At 37.5% G+C, this 16270-nt stretch overlaps 1 protein-coding gene across 4 annotated transcripts in view; it reads left to right on the top strand.

Moving 5' to 3' along the window:
• The window catches only part of LOC126367758 (uncharacterized), a 48536-nt gene that overhangs the window by 9598 nt on the left and 22668 nt on the right, over nt 1–16270 (top strand). For 2 of the 4 annotated variants that reach the window (XR_007566509.1, XM_050011482.1), the window contains exon 1: nt 14433–14598. The exons of 1 other annotated variant lie outside the window; for it this stretch is intronic. The gene's annotated coding sequence lies outside the window, so the exon portion shown is untranslated. Of the gene's footprint in view, nt 1–4740; nt 4926–14432; nt 14599–16270 lie in introns of those variants that run through there. One more of the 4 variants, XM_050011483.1, reaches the window with a different exon arrangement.

Here is a 16270-nt window from a genome sequence, read left to right as displayed (position 1 = left end):
ATAAATAAGTTGAGTACTCTTACAGTCTGTTTATAGAGGCGTGGTGGCTTATTTGTTGCGACAGGCAGCCGTCTGAAGGTGCAGGTATGCGGGGAACGCGGAGTCCGCCGCGGTTATAATTAGCAATCTGTCCTTTGTGTCGAGAGCTTTCTCCAACGGTTCCTGGAACGATGCTGCTCATCATAGTATATTAGGACTACGTTACATGATGCTAAATTATGTTATATACACATTAGTTTAGCTTTTTGTGACATAAAAAGACAATCATCAGTGATAGAATGGGCGCGCGCATCTTCGACGAGCTTTAGTGGCTGTAATGGTTAACTATTCGTAATCTGCGATAGCTCAAATTGGAATTACTTTTCCAATCGTAGACTGCACGTAGCCTCAGTACAAATTTTCATTTTTGATGAGTCAACGAACCTTCAACGCATCAAGGTTATGAATAGAAGAATTAGAACTATTAGGTTTGGATACAATGATTACGTTACATCGATTTAACTATGGACAATAGACCGTATAAATGTATAATTTTTATGATACGTAACTTATTTATGATTCTTTATAGAAATGCATTAAAGTGATCCAAGAGCGATCGTGTCAATTCAAATCCACTTAATTGCACAGAACTTAAATTTGATCAATCATACATTACACATGAATACAGTACAATTTAGGCGTCTTATTGCTCTAGAGCAATGTCTTCCAGGCAACTACTGCCATGAAACAAACATTTACTAAACTTGATTTTTTTATCAAAGAGATGACTATGTTTTAGTATTCACTGTATCTACATTTTTTTTTTAATTTGTTAGTCAACAACGAGTATCTTATTTCCTTCAGAAACATTTTCAATTTTTGTTATTTCTCTTTGTACTTAAAACTTTTTAACGTTAGTTCGAGTCACATAAAAGAAGTTTAGAATTATGAATTCACGTTCGTGAAATCGGCTATATTAGGGGATACCGGCGCGTACTTTGTAAATCCACATCGGATATTACACTTGATATTATGAACCCATAAATAGCCATTCAGGAAAGATATATAACCTAATTGAAAAATATTTTTTATCCATAGAAAGCTGTTACTTTAGGCGTTAAAAGTGCGATAATAATTGTCAATGACTTTCTCTGTTATTGTCTGATAAGCGCCCATGGGAGAGAGGCGGGTAGATCGTGGCCAAATGCCGTGGATAATTGCATTAAAACACTTTCCATCGGATTTACTATAGAATTTCATGGAAACAAAGCAGGTATCTACCGATTGATCTTGAAATACAGATAAGCGATACGCCTCTGGTCGATATTGTCTTACGGTTATTTTACTTGAATAAGATAGTACTTAAGATCGTGGATAGGCAAAGATACCAGTAAAAAACTGCCCCTATATTCCTTATCCATGTTTTTTACCATTTAATAGAGCCCAAATTTAAATTTAACAACTTTATTTTATGGCAGTCTCTGATTATGAATCAATAAAAAGTAAGAGCTTTTCTAAGATGGTATGTGTATATAACAGACGTTCAGAAATACCTTGAGATACGAGTTAATAAACGATTACCTCCAAGCAACAAGTACGTTCAGAAAGACGCTTCCTGTACCGAGGATGCGCACGCGCAGAGACGTCCGCCTCGCTAATTACCTGCAATCCGCGCCGCGTTTCATTCCACGAGAAAGGGCCACGATCTTCACATTATCCAATGACATGCGAGATAAAATTATTACTTTTGTACGATTTTATTGATTAACGACATCGTAAATGGTATCGTCATTGTAAAGATGATGATTATATCGAACATGTTCGTATTCTCAAGTATGTTTCGACGCCGGCGAAAGCACTTATTACTCATGTTCGTTGTCGTAATATTCTTGAAATACCACTTTTAATTATTAATTACGGAATCGTGAAATATAACTGCCTTTTCAATTTATGATTTTTCCGTACTCATAATAATGGTTGCCGGTCTCGTAAGACAGTGATTAGAACAAAAAAGCACATGCAAATTGGACTGGAAATTGAGGGCGGTGTAACAATTAATAAAAACCGTCTACGAAAAATGTATACATGTTACGATATCGCGGAATAGGGGTACGTATCATAATATATAATTTCAAAATACATATGGTTGGAATATATAAAGTTAAAATACCGAAAATCAAAATATATAATGCATCAAAATGTATAAAGTAATTTTGCATAAGTTCTAAATTTCTAAGTTTGAATGCCATAATGGTCGAAACATATAACAAACACAATGCATAATGGTTCCTAAGGCTACGTTTTATAACATTACTTAGCATAATGTTTGTTAAGCCTAAAGATATTTACCCTGTTCTTGTGTAGCATAGTGGTTTTTGGCATATTGGCTTTACCTTTTTTTTATTATAAATAATTTAAAATTATATTTTTTTTTCTATGGAGCTCCGCGTTACGGGCACCCCGACACTGTAGATATAGGTTACGAAGGCTGTATGGCAGGGGGCGAGCAAAGCGAGCCCCCTGCCATATAGCCGAGTGGGTTAGGTTACTTGTGACCATCGAGGCCCGAAGGGCCGAGAGGCGGCGGTGAAGATTTTAGTTTAAGTATTTTATATACTTTGAACTTATACATTGTAAACTTATGCATTATGATATTTATATATAACGTAAGTTATGCATATTGATGATTATTTCTTATGACTATTATACTTTTTGATTTTATATATTTTGAACTTATACATTGTAAACTTATAGATTTTAAATTTATGCATTATGATACGTACCCCGGAATAGACTGTCTGATCTAAACTTTCACCTGCACAATGGGCTAGAAATGTAACAATGTGTACTTATTGATTTTTTATCTCATCCAACGCAAACGTGGGAAAAATCAACTGTGCCATCTAATCGTAAATTATCAACGTACGTAACTTTTATTGCCATTTGCGGAATATTCGTATGAGAACCTGTTGTGTGACAATCTATGATATTGTTTTTTTCTTTACGCTATAAGCATGTGTTACGTTTGCGGAGTCGATAAACCGTCGAGTAAGGAATATTTAGTTTTTATTATAACAACATAACATAGAATCACGCCTGTGTAGCGGAAGGTTTAGGTTAGGCTGTATAATATGTAAGAAAGAAAGAAACATTTATTATTTAGGACACCACAGACACGGATTACAATATACATTATAATGACATCACATCAGAAGTCAACGCACACACGAGATATTTTCTATATAGAAACATGGAAAACGAACACAGAAACTTATACCTAAATTAAATGTGACGTCATGTCGGCTTACCCATGTTAATATGTGTCCACTCCTAGCTAGCTATGTTTAAGTTCCATGTAATAGGACGCGAGCCTATTGCCATTATTCAAGCACAAAGTTTGGAAATCACGTGATATCAATTACCTATCTAAAACTCATAATTTCGAATTCAGTGGTACAGAGCCCCAGCGAGGATTCGAAACCATTACACTAGGATATAAGGTGATGTGTTGTTGTTTATTATGTTTATGCATAAATGTTTTTATATGTCACGGACGGTGCATGCGTGCAAAACGCTGACCTCTCATTGCTGTACGCAGACTCCGCCGCAGACCTCAAAACTGGGTCACGAGACCGACGAAACCAACTCAAAATGCCACTCGAATTTCAATCCCAGACGTCACATTTTATAGGTCAAACCCAGCTTAATTGAATCGCTTTCCTCATAAGGACATATTATTTTAATTTTACTACTTATTTACTACACCATCGTCCTCGTCAATCAAACATTTTTTTTTGTGAGAGCGCTTTACTAATCCATAGTGTCAAGTCTAATGTCGTCCCATTTATTTCACATACGGGCATTCACTTTCAACATAGAATTTGTAGTGGTGTTCTAATTTAGTTACGTTTTGTGCTCATGCTTCAGAGATTTCCTGCTACACTGTCATGCATGTGTAACAGTTGATTAGTCACAGCTCGATCTTATTCACTCCAGTAGAGTATCAAATAACATCTTTCATGATAAGCACAAAATTGTTGAAATTGATCGCGTGTTCCCCTCGTCCGATATCTCTATAAAACTATGTCAATCTTTTAATTCAAAGAATCATCTCAAGTATGAAACTGTTTCAGACATTACTTGCACGAAACTTGGCTGTTTCCGTTGAAGGGAGACTGAGAACGTGGACATTTTTATGTGAGAACTTAATGTTATAAAGGCCAGCCACAAATCATTAATCTTAAAGAAATTACCTTAACATTAATATCAGGAAGGAGGACAAATGTCAGACATTCGTCTAGCAACGGTTGAGCGACGTAGTGTCTGATATGTCTCGTCAACTCCCCAGAATTAGCTGAGAGTTAGATTTTACGTTTTTCAGAGTTGTACGGGAGCAATAACTCTTTTCTAGTTTATTCGCACGATTCTATAGACATTTATTTGCCTTCGAAGTCTAATTACTTCAAATGCAATCGTAGATCAGATAAGTCTGTTTTCACAGACATTCTTTAACTATCGGAAACTGATTTGCCAACGCTTTTATCGTTATTTTGTTTGGCTTTATTTGCTTTCTGGCGTACGTATTACCTTGTTGAAATATGTTAATTAAGCAGTTAACACTTTTGAGTCATTTCTACGGCGCAGTCAGTTCCTTGTTTTATATATTTTTGTTACGAAAATTGTATGAGTTTACTGTGGTACCATTCTAGTTTTCATCTCGAACGCTGGTTTAGCAGGCGTGATGCGGTGCAGTTGCGTTTACCACATCGTCCGCGACAGACGTGTGTTGTGCTACTGTCAATCTATATGAACTGGAAACTGCAAACTATTAACATTTACTTAAATTGATTTAAAACCGATTATCCACGCTTTAGTGCCAGTGCCTATTAAGTGTTATCATTTGGACTGAATTCGGCAAGTTCAACTTATTTCCGTTGTTTATGGATGTAAGTATTACTTTATTACATTTGTTTACTTACTTAAATTGGCTTTAGTCACGAACGTAACCTAAACAATAAATGCCTTTAGAAGGTTTTTTGTGTTTGGAAGACAATTTTTGTAATTAAGTACCTAAAGAGAATAAACATAAACTTTTTACCTACTTGATGTTTTGTTTTAGAAGTTTCCTTCCCGTACATTAGTAAGACCATTATCCTGGAGTTTTTAGCACACTTTAGTCCGGTAGATGAATGCTTGTTCTTGTTTAATGTAGTTTTTATAATCTCTTTACAAACTTCATTTAGATCGCATTATGTAGATTGTACCTGAGTAATGTATGACATTTGCTCTAAGTATCCAGACGAACTATCTCTCGAGACCGGTTGGAAAGTGAGGTTTTGTTGACGAAACCGGATCGCCCTAGGTATAATCTTGGGATAATTCAATTACATAAGCAAGCACTATTATTTCAGTTTGCTTGTAAATTATGTAGTAGCTGGTTGCAGGAAAAGGTAGCGACATAAAAGGCAGTGGAAACTGCATTTTCTCTGCTAACTACTACGTCTACTCGGTAGTAATTTTATAGTATCTAAATATTTTCCGTAATATGATTAAATATCGCCACGTGCTGTCGTCGGTAGGGAGTCGTGATTCGATTACGCGAGGGCTGCCCTGTCTACTTCAAAGGAACCCATTTGCACATACTAAATACAGTTATAATATAACCCTGTTGTCAACCACCACATGTTACTTAAATAAAGACAACTATAACGGATTTTTTGATTTTTAAACTTCGTAATAAGAAAGTCGCCTGCTCGACCGCGGTAAAAGTTCTCCGTTCAATGAAACCATTCTTTTTACGAGGACATATTGACCATAATCGTAATGTCGCAATAAATCTCTCGTACAATATAAATGTATATTTTATATTAAGTAATATAATAAATTAACCTTCGAATAAGTTTAAAGCGAAAGGAAATATTTTAAGGATAAAAATGGGAAATTATTTTAGTGTAGGTCGATTATTTGACGTGGAATTAACAACAGGGTAAATCAAAGCATTCTTCTCTCGTACGCGTTGTGGGATCCATGACCTATTTCATCAACACTGGTGTCAGAAGAACTATTGAGCCGCTGAAGGCCCCTGACATGGCTCATATAACGACTACATACTTAATTAAATAGTGGCCTTGTCCGACGACTTAACGTGCCCTCCGAAGCCGGGATCATCTTACTTTGGGACAGTATCGGGCGATTGGCCTATAATGTCCTAACCAAACTAGGGATCACAAAGATTCGGAAGTATGATCCCAACTCAGTCCGCCACAGGACCACAGAGGTTGGCATTACCGTTCAAGAGGTAATTAAGTGGGCAAAAACTTAAGGACAGGACCCACCTGCCATGGACTTACTAGTCGAAATAAGTACCTTCAGGGTTTAATCAGACAAATAATGTCTCGAAAGTGTTGCTAAAGATTATCCAAATCTAAATGACTTCGCATTTATCGTATTACTAAACTTTTTAATGCTAAGTAAATAACTGTTGGCAGCACTGGCCATCGGCCGTCGAACCCGTTAGCTCGTTTTAGAGCGACGACCTTGTAGTCTGAAGCTTAGTTTAGGTATTTCATGTCGAGATCACCAAGAAGATTCCTGGTAAACAGATCTCAAAAGGAGAAACATTCAAATCCCAGCGGAATGTTCGACGATCCAAACGAGCGTGTTCTGGCGTCGGTGAACATAAAATCCCCAGACTTTGCCCGCATCGATAGCTTGTAAATTGGATTCTGAAATTTCTAAAACTATAAGTCAGCGAAAGATTTGTTTTCTTCCAACGTTTTGACTATTGTTCTCGCAAGAGAAGCGTTTTTCTTATTGGAAAATTCAATTCAAGTTATAAACAAACGATATTGTCTATTGAAATGCGTAAATGCCTAGTTATTTCTACATCGACAAAGGAATAAATCTGCAAAAACCAGCTTTGAATGATTGAAGGGTGACGCCACCTCAATGATGCAAGTCTAGGATTTAGACGTGTTCGAGTTTTTTGTTCCGACTATTTCATAGCGGTACGCCACGCTTATCTATTGAATAATTATCCGTGAACTGTACAAAATTCAGCGTTGTTCATACAGTCAACAACAATTTTGACCAATATTAAACCTAACCAACGCAATTGCTTTATAACTCATCGTAAAAGAATGTTTATTATGCAGCTTTGCGGTACCTTTGAATAATTAGCGAGATTCGTTTCGCTGTTCTAATTAACGTGCGGTTTGTTCGACAGACACAAATAGATGTCACGACTCAACTATTCCCATCTTTCATTTCCACTAGCTTTTCCCCCACAATTTCCTGCGGTGGAGTGTTTTTCTCTGCGGCCTATTTTCCTTTGAAGTGGTCGCAGACAATGTCGCCGCGGAGTCTCGGGCCTGTTCCTACATTCCCCGAGGCCGCCTCACTTCTCAATCGCGTCACAACCATCTTCATAACTTTAACACTGTCGCGAGATTAATGTCTCTCAATCAATTCTCACTCTGTCGCTTGCTTGTAATTTATGAACCGTATATCTTACCGTATCTATCTCAGGAATGATTACTTCCCGGCTTCCGTTATAATCACAACTAGCCCATTGCCCTACGCATTCTATAACACTTTACTGGACATTACCGTTACTTTATGATAATTTATTGTCTTGTATCACAAAAGCATAATTCACAAATGTATTCGAAAGTTTTTGATAGACAACGCAGAGATTAGGCACGTTCATAACACGATGCGGACTATTGTTATCCAAATAGGTATGTAAAGATTGATTACAACTGTAAACAGCGTTGCACCGTAAATAACGGTTAGGCCAGACTGACTAAGTTTTAGGTTTTATTTTGTCTGTTACATTGCAGAAATACTGCATCAATCAAATCGTGATTCGATGCAGTATTACATCGCCGAACTGGCCTGTCGCCAATACCTTTTTTAGTTCAGCAATGGATCGTTTTCACGAGTTATTGAAAAAAGACCTTCGTTCTCAGAGGGTGTAGTTTGTTTGCGTATGGTTATTTTGGTCTGTTTTACTGGCATACGGACATGTTTATCGTCTAGCAATGGGGAGCGATCGTAAAACGATGTCGAGTTTATGGTCTGGACCTGTAGCGTGTTTAATTTCAATGAATTTTATCTAAACTTGTAAATATGTAGTTTAGGTAAGGTATCGTGAACGGAATTTCCATTAAGTAACTCTAATTTCTTGTTGAGATAATCCTTAACTAAATAGAAGTTATCAACTTGTCTGAAACTGTCAATCTTAGTTAAATCCTTGTTACTGACATAAATCAGCAAATTCACAAAATATTTTTTTCTACTGCTCGAGCGAGAAAAGGGTTTGATATGGGTCAATGTTTGTGGTTGTACTACATGTAGAATGTTCGTGAATTAGGTGGCGCCTCGCTGAGACCTGGCAAGCACTATTATAGGTATCTATTACATCCTTCAGCGGTTCAGCTCGTGCTGGTGGCACTACGGGGCCTGGCGCCGGATCGTCGCGTCCACGGCACTATGTTGCGAAAGCCCCCCCACCTCGATATGGGTTATTGTTACGCGACCTTTTACGTTAAATCTCTCGGGGGATATTATTTTCGAAAGCTTTATTCGACATCAGAAGCGTGGAGACCTATCGTTCGTTAACAAGAATTATGGCCCTGTTCTATATCGTAAATATAATAGACCGGCCATAAATTAGGTAGGTATTATCCGTTGAAATAAATTCGCTGTTTTCGCGAGCGCAAAGTATACAACGGCTTCAGATTTTACTTGGTAGATGGACCGTAACTTTGACTTTAGTCGGCGAATGTGATCAAAACACCGTTGTTTTAACCATGTGCGGAGTAATGGGCTATTGCGGGGTGACTTTCCCGGATGTAGTCGACAATTTTGCGCGTTTTGCGCGTCCATTGTATGCAGTCCTCGTAACGGCCGATCACCGTGATCGCCGCTGACGTAACTTCTAACGAGCCAAGGTGACTGGAAGCAATTTAAAATAAATACATTTTTCACTTAGTGTATTTTGAAATACAATAAAAGATGGACGCGGAAGCGGAATCGAAATTCAATTTGCCGCCATTTAATTATTCAGTCTTTGTTCCAACTGTTCCAAGTTGAAAGTAAGACGAGACTGGATGTCATTATAGGATGCAAGATGGCAGGAGAAAATAAAGTAAAAATAGTACCTAGTTAGATCAATATGCAGACGTCGTCTCGCCACGATGCAAAACAATCGAGGAGCAACGAACTGCGATGAGTCCTTGATATAATTAATGCTGGGACCATATTTGACGACAGTGAATCATACCTTATATTAAATAAATCTATTTTCAATACCCAATACCACCTACACACCGGAATTATGATATCGCTAATGTCTCGCTATAACCCACTACATTACACCTTCATGAGTAAGTCCGGAATTTTAATAAAGCAGGGACCCGCTATGCTTGTTGTATGTGCTATATTCAGAATTAGTAGGGACTATAAATTAAAAGCAGTCCTATGTATAGAGTTTTCTTATAAGGTAAATATGATAATTTATTATCTGTTCTGGGTGTGACGGCCCTCATTTCACGCCCTGCCGCGGCTCGGGCACGTGTACTAAAGTTTTTTATACGAACACAAACAATCTCTTGACACAGCTGACACCCGCAGCTATCGAGGGACTAGGGACTGACAAATTTTTCGTCTTACGTAAGATAACATACAAACTATCCTTCACAAGTTCCCTACGTATCGCTTAGAAGTCTGAAACACGATGAGTTGTTTATGAGAAAATTGCTAATTTTTAACCTTGTCTAAATAACGCGACCACAACATTACAAGAACTTTGTTCTCCTTCATTTCAAAAACATAATGTTCCGTTTTAAAAATTCAATAGCCAGAGTACCTATCTACATCTTGCCATTACTTTAAAGTTTTCAACTAGCATATTTCCTGTATGTTTAAACAATATTTCCTTTATTACAAGTTATTATAACAAGTGGCTAACATAACACTCAGCTGAATGTAAATATTCCTGTACTTATTTCATTACTCACCTGCGATAATTTGTTGGTGATATTCTTAGAAACGTTGCGGTCGTTATTTAAAACAATGGTTTGTATTTTAAAAGTGTTCGCGCTAAGTAATTTTAGTTATTAAACGTTATTTGATTAATAACACATGGCCGCATATATGATCTGCTAAGTGTTGTTTAAATTCGCGAGCGTAAAATAGCCGTTCGCGTGTGGTCGGCTGAATTCTGCGCCGGCGCGGGTCGTGCTGCGGAAGTCGCTTATTTAGCGAGCGTAGAGCGCCGGCAAACTGTGTTTATATTCTATACAACTCTCGGAGACCGGCCTTCACCCAAGTAACAACCTCTATTATCCTTTTACGAGGCATCTTGAATACCGCCTATTACAGTAATAGATCGCTCACTGAGCGTGTCCGTATCTTGCTTTATTACCAGGATAGAGCAGCCAATAAATTTAAAGGCACCTCTATCGTTTGTTATGCGTCTGATTAAATGAAACGTTAACACCAACCGTAAATCATAGTTAACCCAGCATTTACACGGGGGCCTGCTATGCGGAAACAACTGGATGCGCACGCGCTTATAAAATCGGCCCATTGCCTTTCAGAGATACACGCCGAAATGAAATATCGGCCGGCCTGAAAACCCGTCGCATCCGACAGCCGACATGTAATATTCATATTTTATTAGTTCCCGCCCGAGTTTGTTTGCTCAACTAAAAGCTTCCTAAAGCCGCGTCAAGTCCGCTCTATATCCAGGCAATTCGTTCCTGTCTAGGCTTTCCTTAGTCGCTGTTTGAAAAAATAGAAGGAAATGAACCGGAATAGTGAGTGGGAGACAAGAATTCCGCACCTTGCTAAGCCGCCTCACAAGTTGATCAATATGTTATGTATGTGTAAGTACGCGATATTCTTGCAGGCATGCAGACAAGAACGTTAGGCACGCGGCGGGAGACGAGGAGACGGATACACGGTATAATTAGACTATTCCCGTTCTCGCATATCTTTTCTTTAATATTTCTATCACAAAATGCTGGAAATATGTGCCACTAGTAGGGGCTAGCATCGTGAATTATAGAGTGAAGTTTGAATTGAATAATCTCTAATGGATATGATAATTAAAGTAATGAAACTTCTAATTAACCGTGTTATAACGCAGTTGAAGCGTGGTCTCTGATATTAGGTTATTTATTCAACAAAGTGAATGCAGAGTTGCATGCTGTTGGCTTCCTTGCGTAAGTCTCACAGAACAGAACCAAAGTCGAGTACACTCATACCTGGACAAAGGGTTAGTTAGGTAACTAAATAACTTTAGTGATTTCTCCTTTTATGTGAACAATAACCAACAAAGGTTTCAGTTTCTCTGCGGTTAGAAACAGTCCCTGACATTTTGAATATTTATTTATAATCTTAAAAGATCATCTTAAGTTGAGATTGTTTGGCATTTAAGTATTAAGTGATTTCGTTTACCCTAGTTTACGGAAATGTGGGGTATTCACACAATTGCTAGTAACTGACGTGATGGCGTAGATGGTAAGTGATACTCGTGGGCGGCGGGTTCCGCTGCCGTGGGTCAGGCAGGATCTGGTTGCACCAATGCCTCAATGGCTAGGGTCAGCAAGACGCATCGACACGGATGCTGTCTCATTTAAACCAGGGCAACCTCAAACCGACAAGGCGTTATAAACCACAGCAGAATAAGCACACAAGAAGCTACGTAATGAATGTGCCCCTTTAGTATCAAATTTTGTGCCCTCATTTTACTTCACGTCTAAAATAAACATAATTTAGAAACATTTTTCTTAGCTAATGCTTCGTGGAATAACACTGCAATTTACTTTGTTTTTCTTACATGGTCAGGTGTTTTAAATGTAAATTTCAATATTAGCACCATTACAGTGCGTTAATAGAACAAGCATCGATGCACGCATCGCTGGGCGTGCGGTCACGGCTGTACGGCGGTGAATCATACTCGCCTGTCGATTTTAAAATGCAGCGCTAATAGAGCTACTTTTTATGATAAACAACAATGTAAACATACTAAAAAGCAATTCATATAAGTATTCTAACGAGAAGACAAGCATGTTCAATAAACGAAAAGTAATGCAGATATTGCGTTTGATCGTAAACATGATTTCAAAATAAGTGACTTTCCGCCAAAGAATAACTATAATAAAAGATTGAGATGTAAAGCCTTAACAATACATCATAAAGCCGTTACAATGAACAACGCGATTTTGGCATAAAAATACAAATCGTGCCATTAACACAGATGTTCAGCGTTATGTAAGGCTGGAGCCGTTAATTAGGTTTTGTAATTATTTTCATCGCGCACGTCTGACTTGCGTCACGAAACTCTATACTAATGTGCAACTGCACTTCCATTTCGTGCTCTACTAGAACTGCATTATACTCGTATACCTACAAGACCCAGAAAATATATTTTTCAATGACCTTGGGTAAAGCAATCTGCAATGCTGAGTAATGCCTATTTTTCTTGCCGTTCACGTGCAAGTTTTTCCCGATAGGATCATTTCAATTCTCTCTTGTAAAATATGTACATTAGTACTCTACTTAAACGTTAGGAAAGTATGATGAGCATCTACTTGAACGTTTTGAACAATGAGCAAGTACAGAATAGTAAAGATCGTTAGTTAACGTCAGCTGCCAATACGAAACAGACAGATCTCAAGAAAACAATAGTTTTCAGAGTGTTCTCAACAACAATTGTCCTCATTTTTGGTCCGGTTCGTACGTTTCGTGCAAGGTCGCGCGGATCGGTCACGAGCGCGCCCGCTAAGGCAGTGGTCTCACCAGTTCACCACTCGAGAGTCGCACACGCCACCATATGGCTCACTGGCTCAACAACTCACCGGCGGCACTCCACTTCGGTCAAGGCTACTCTTTCTAGGTCGACCATTACATTCGCAAGGAAATTTTCAAGTGTTCTGTAGAATACATTCATGTATTTATTATTATCCAAACATCCGTTATTATTAACAGAAATTATGCGTCATTTATTTACATAGCGAAAGCAAAACATCACATGGAAAATGGTCCATGAAACAATAGGATCGGCTTTTACACGTGAGCCACGAGGCAATAAGGCAATTGGAGTGATTGATTTCCAAACAACAGTTGGTTGTTCACACCGGGCGCTGATTTCCTGCTTGTTAGAAACCTCGCTTGAGCTTGGGACCCAAATCCAATCATACGAACTAGGGGCAGCCGAATCATTATAAGCAAAGAAATCGATTTTCCAACGCATGCTAGACAGGATATTGCTGTCTGGAAAATTTTATCGCGTTGATTTGTACTTAACTGATTGGAACTATCCGTTCACATGGTTTGCAACACTGTAAAAGTACTAATGATAGTTTTCATAGCAAATAGAGGTAAAAGCTTTCTACTTTTACAATCGTCGAAGTAAAAGCCTCTACGAGGCACCTTTTCAATAACGTACTTAAATTAAGAATTCACGCGCTTGAGAAGTACAGTTTCTTGTCACACATTGGAACACGACTATCAAACTTTCTACCGCATTGCAGTGTTAAATATTTAGGTTTTATAACAATTCTCTCTAAATTTTTCTCATTTATATGGCTTGAGGCTCCGTTCCCACAGACAATGTGTTTAGCATAATGCCTTTGTTTGTACTTGTATTAAATACGCTGTTACTTTCATCATAATTAACTTGTGAACGTCATTATTTATGACGCTATATTATTCTACGCATAATATCTTCTATGGTCAGCTCACGACTCTTAACATGTTTAAACTTCTAGAGTTGCGTAATATTTAGGCCGGCGCCTGTGGAAATGCCATCTGCTGGATATAAACAGTCTGGTAATATTGTTAACAGTTTGTTTATGATTGCGGGCAACGGAGCAGAAAATACCAGTATCAGATGCAGATGAGTATCTAGCGGCAAATCTGTTATTGCAACTAGATGAACGCAGCCGCAGTCGCATCCGACCAACCTGATTGCACGCAATCCGACCCGACCAAGCATGACGGATTGCCAATTTGCAGATCATTGCTGCTTCAATTGAATCTAACCCGATCTTGTTAAATGCTGACTTTATGTCTATTTTATCTATGTTACTTTGTAATGTTTCTATAACGAAGTTGCTAGAAATGACTGCACGTAAATAATCACCATTGGTAGCAGATGACTACCACGTTTAATTGCTAGTTGAATACTTTGAACCACTTCCACTCCACTTTGCACGCACACTCGCAGCTCAATCTATCTTGAACTTTTACTCGCCTTCGAAACATCTGCAGGGATGATTGTCAAGTGTAGAACATGCAGTTATAGGTTTGCCAAGTTGAGGAGGTAGTGTGGTCGTGTATCGTCGCTAATGGGGAAACGAGCTTATGAATTGTTAGCTTATTCGCTCTACACATGGCAACGCTCCCCGCGCCGCCCGCGCCCCGCCGACGCCCTGCCTCTCGCCAGTAGCAGTTCCATCCGCGCCCGTTTCGGATATCGTCGTGTCTACGACAACAATTATACTTTCAAGTAGTTTTCAGTTATTTTTCAGACTATTTGTGAAGCAGACTGTGACTTGCTTGGAGCGTGGAAATAGTGTACCGCGTTACACCTGTGATTAACAACAGGTAAAGTTAAGAGAAAGCTTACTTTATTTATAAAAGCAAAGTATTAATTGTTAATCAAATATAGTTTCATAATCTAAAGTGAAAAGCCGTTATATTTCCAGCTAAGGTTTAAAAATAAATGTTAAGTTGATAAGCTTATCTAAGAGGAAATACGAAAAATATTGCCATTTATATTTATACTTATTTACATGAACATATCCTTACGTGGTTACATTTTAATTGTTATATATGGGAAGTATTGTAAGTTACTTTATTTCTGGTAATAAATAACACATGTTTACCTTCACGGTCATACAAAAGGCACTACAGAGCTTCAACTTATTTTGTAATATTATTAGCATATGAAAACATCACCTTCACGATTAATTAACGCCATGCGCGACATTTATCCTTTTATCGCGATAATCTACTGTTTTTATCGACGCTCATTAAAATAATCTTCTGAAATAACTTCGGAAATCGATAAATGGAATTTATGAGTAGCATCAAAATATTTACGTCATCTTATACATATAACATTTCGTTTCGTTGCTTTATCTGTATACTTATTTATAATCTTTAATACAGAAAAAGACAATAATTTTAGCGATTTGTAATAAAATTTTGTGTCTGCTGTGGTCGAACCGAGGGTGTGTCCACGAGGAGGGTGTTTATTGGAATAATAAAACTGTTGTCTATGACAACACTTGCCGGGCTGAATATTTGCACTTATTTATTTTATTTTATTGTTTATTGAGAAAACCAACAGCTTACAATTAAATTTTAACAGTGGTAATGGTGCTTATACATAGGCCAATTATAGGTTTCCCTAGAGTAGTAGTACTTAATATTAATAAGAAGAGGGACAGTAGACCGCATAATAGAAACATAATACAAAAAGTAATGATAAAGTTAAGCATCATTATTTAATTCTAGAAGAATTTTATATTTAAATGTTTGTTTCGTGTATAAAAATATGTCGACGTCAGAGAATTTTTCGTTATAAGTTTTGCAGATACGAGCAATGACAGAATTGTTAGCATAATTACTACGATAACGCCTAATAGAAAAGACTATGTGTGAGGTATGTCTTGTACGATGCCTAGGCAAGTTAAATGTTATTTTGGAGAGTAGGCATGCACTGTCCATGCGTCCATTAATGATGTCATGAAGAAATAATTGGTCAAGAAGAATACGTCGGTCAGACAGGGTGAATAACTTATAATGAGCACATCTTTCGTGGTAGCTGTTTAGGAAAATTTTACTTTTATAGTCAAAATATTTTAGGGTTTTTTTTGTAAGGCTTCTAATTTATTTATGTATTTATTATAAAAAGTGGACCAGATAATACTGCCGTATTCCAAGACACTACTTGCCTCACCTTAGTATTTATCACACTTTTGTCACCATTCATCTCGATTTGAGCTAACCTTTCAATCATAACACAATGTATGTATCTTGAAATATATCGTTCCCATTGATTGATTGATACCTATCATTGTGAAATAGGTACTTATTTTTTATCTTATAAAGTAATTCGTGTGCCTACCTGCAGTAAATTGTAAACAGAAAGCTAAAAGCATAATACCTACTTCATATGTGTAATTTATACAGTCGAAACTATACATCAAACTCTTTAAATATACTTTTGAATCATTCATTATAAATAGAAACTAAACTAACTAATAAATCT

This window comes from Pectinophora gossypiella, chromosome 6 (genome assembly GCF_024362695.1).
Source record: "Pectinophora gossypiella chromosome 6, ilPecGoss1.1, whole genome shotgun sequence".
NCBI lineage: Eukaryota > Metazoa > Arthropoda > Insecta > Lepidoptera > Gelechiidae > Pectinophora > Pectinophora gossypiella.
This window is presented reverse-complemented; position numbering and strand designations above follow the sequence as displayed.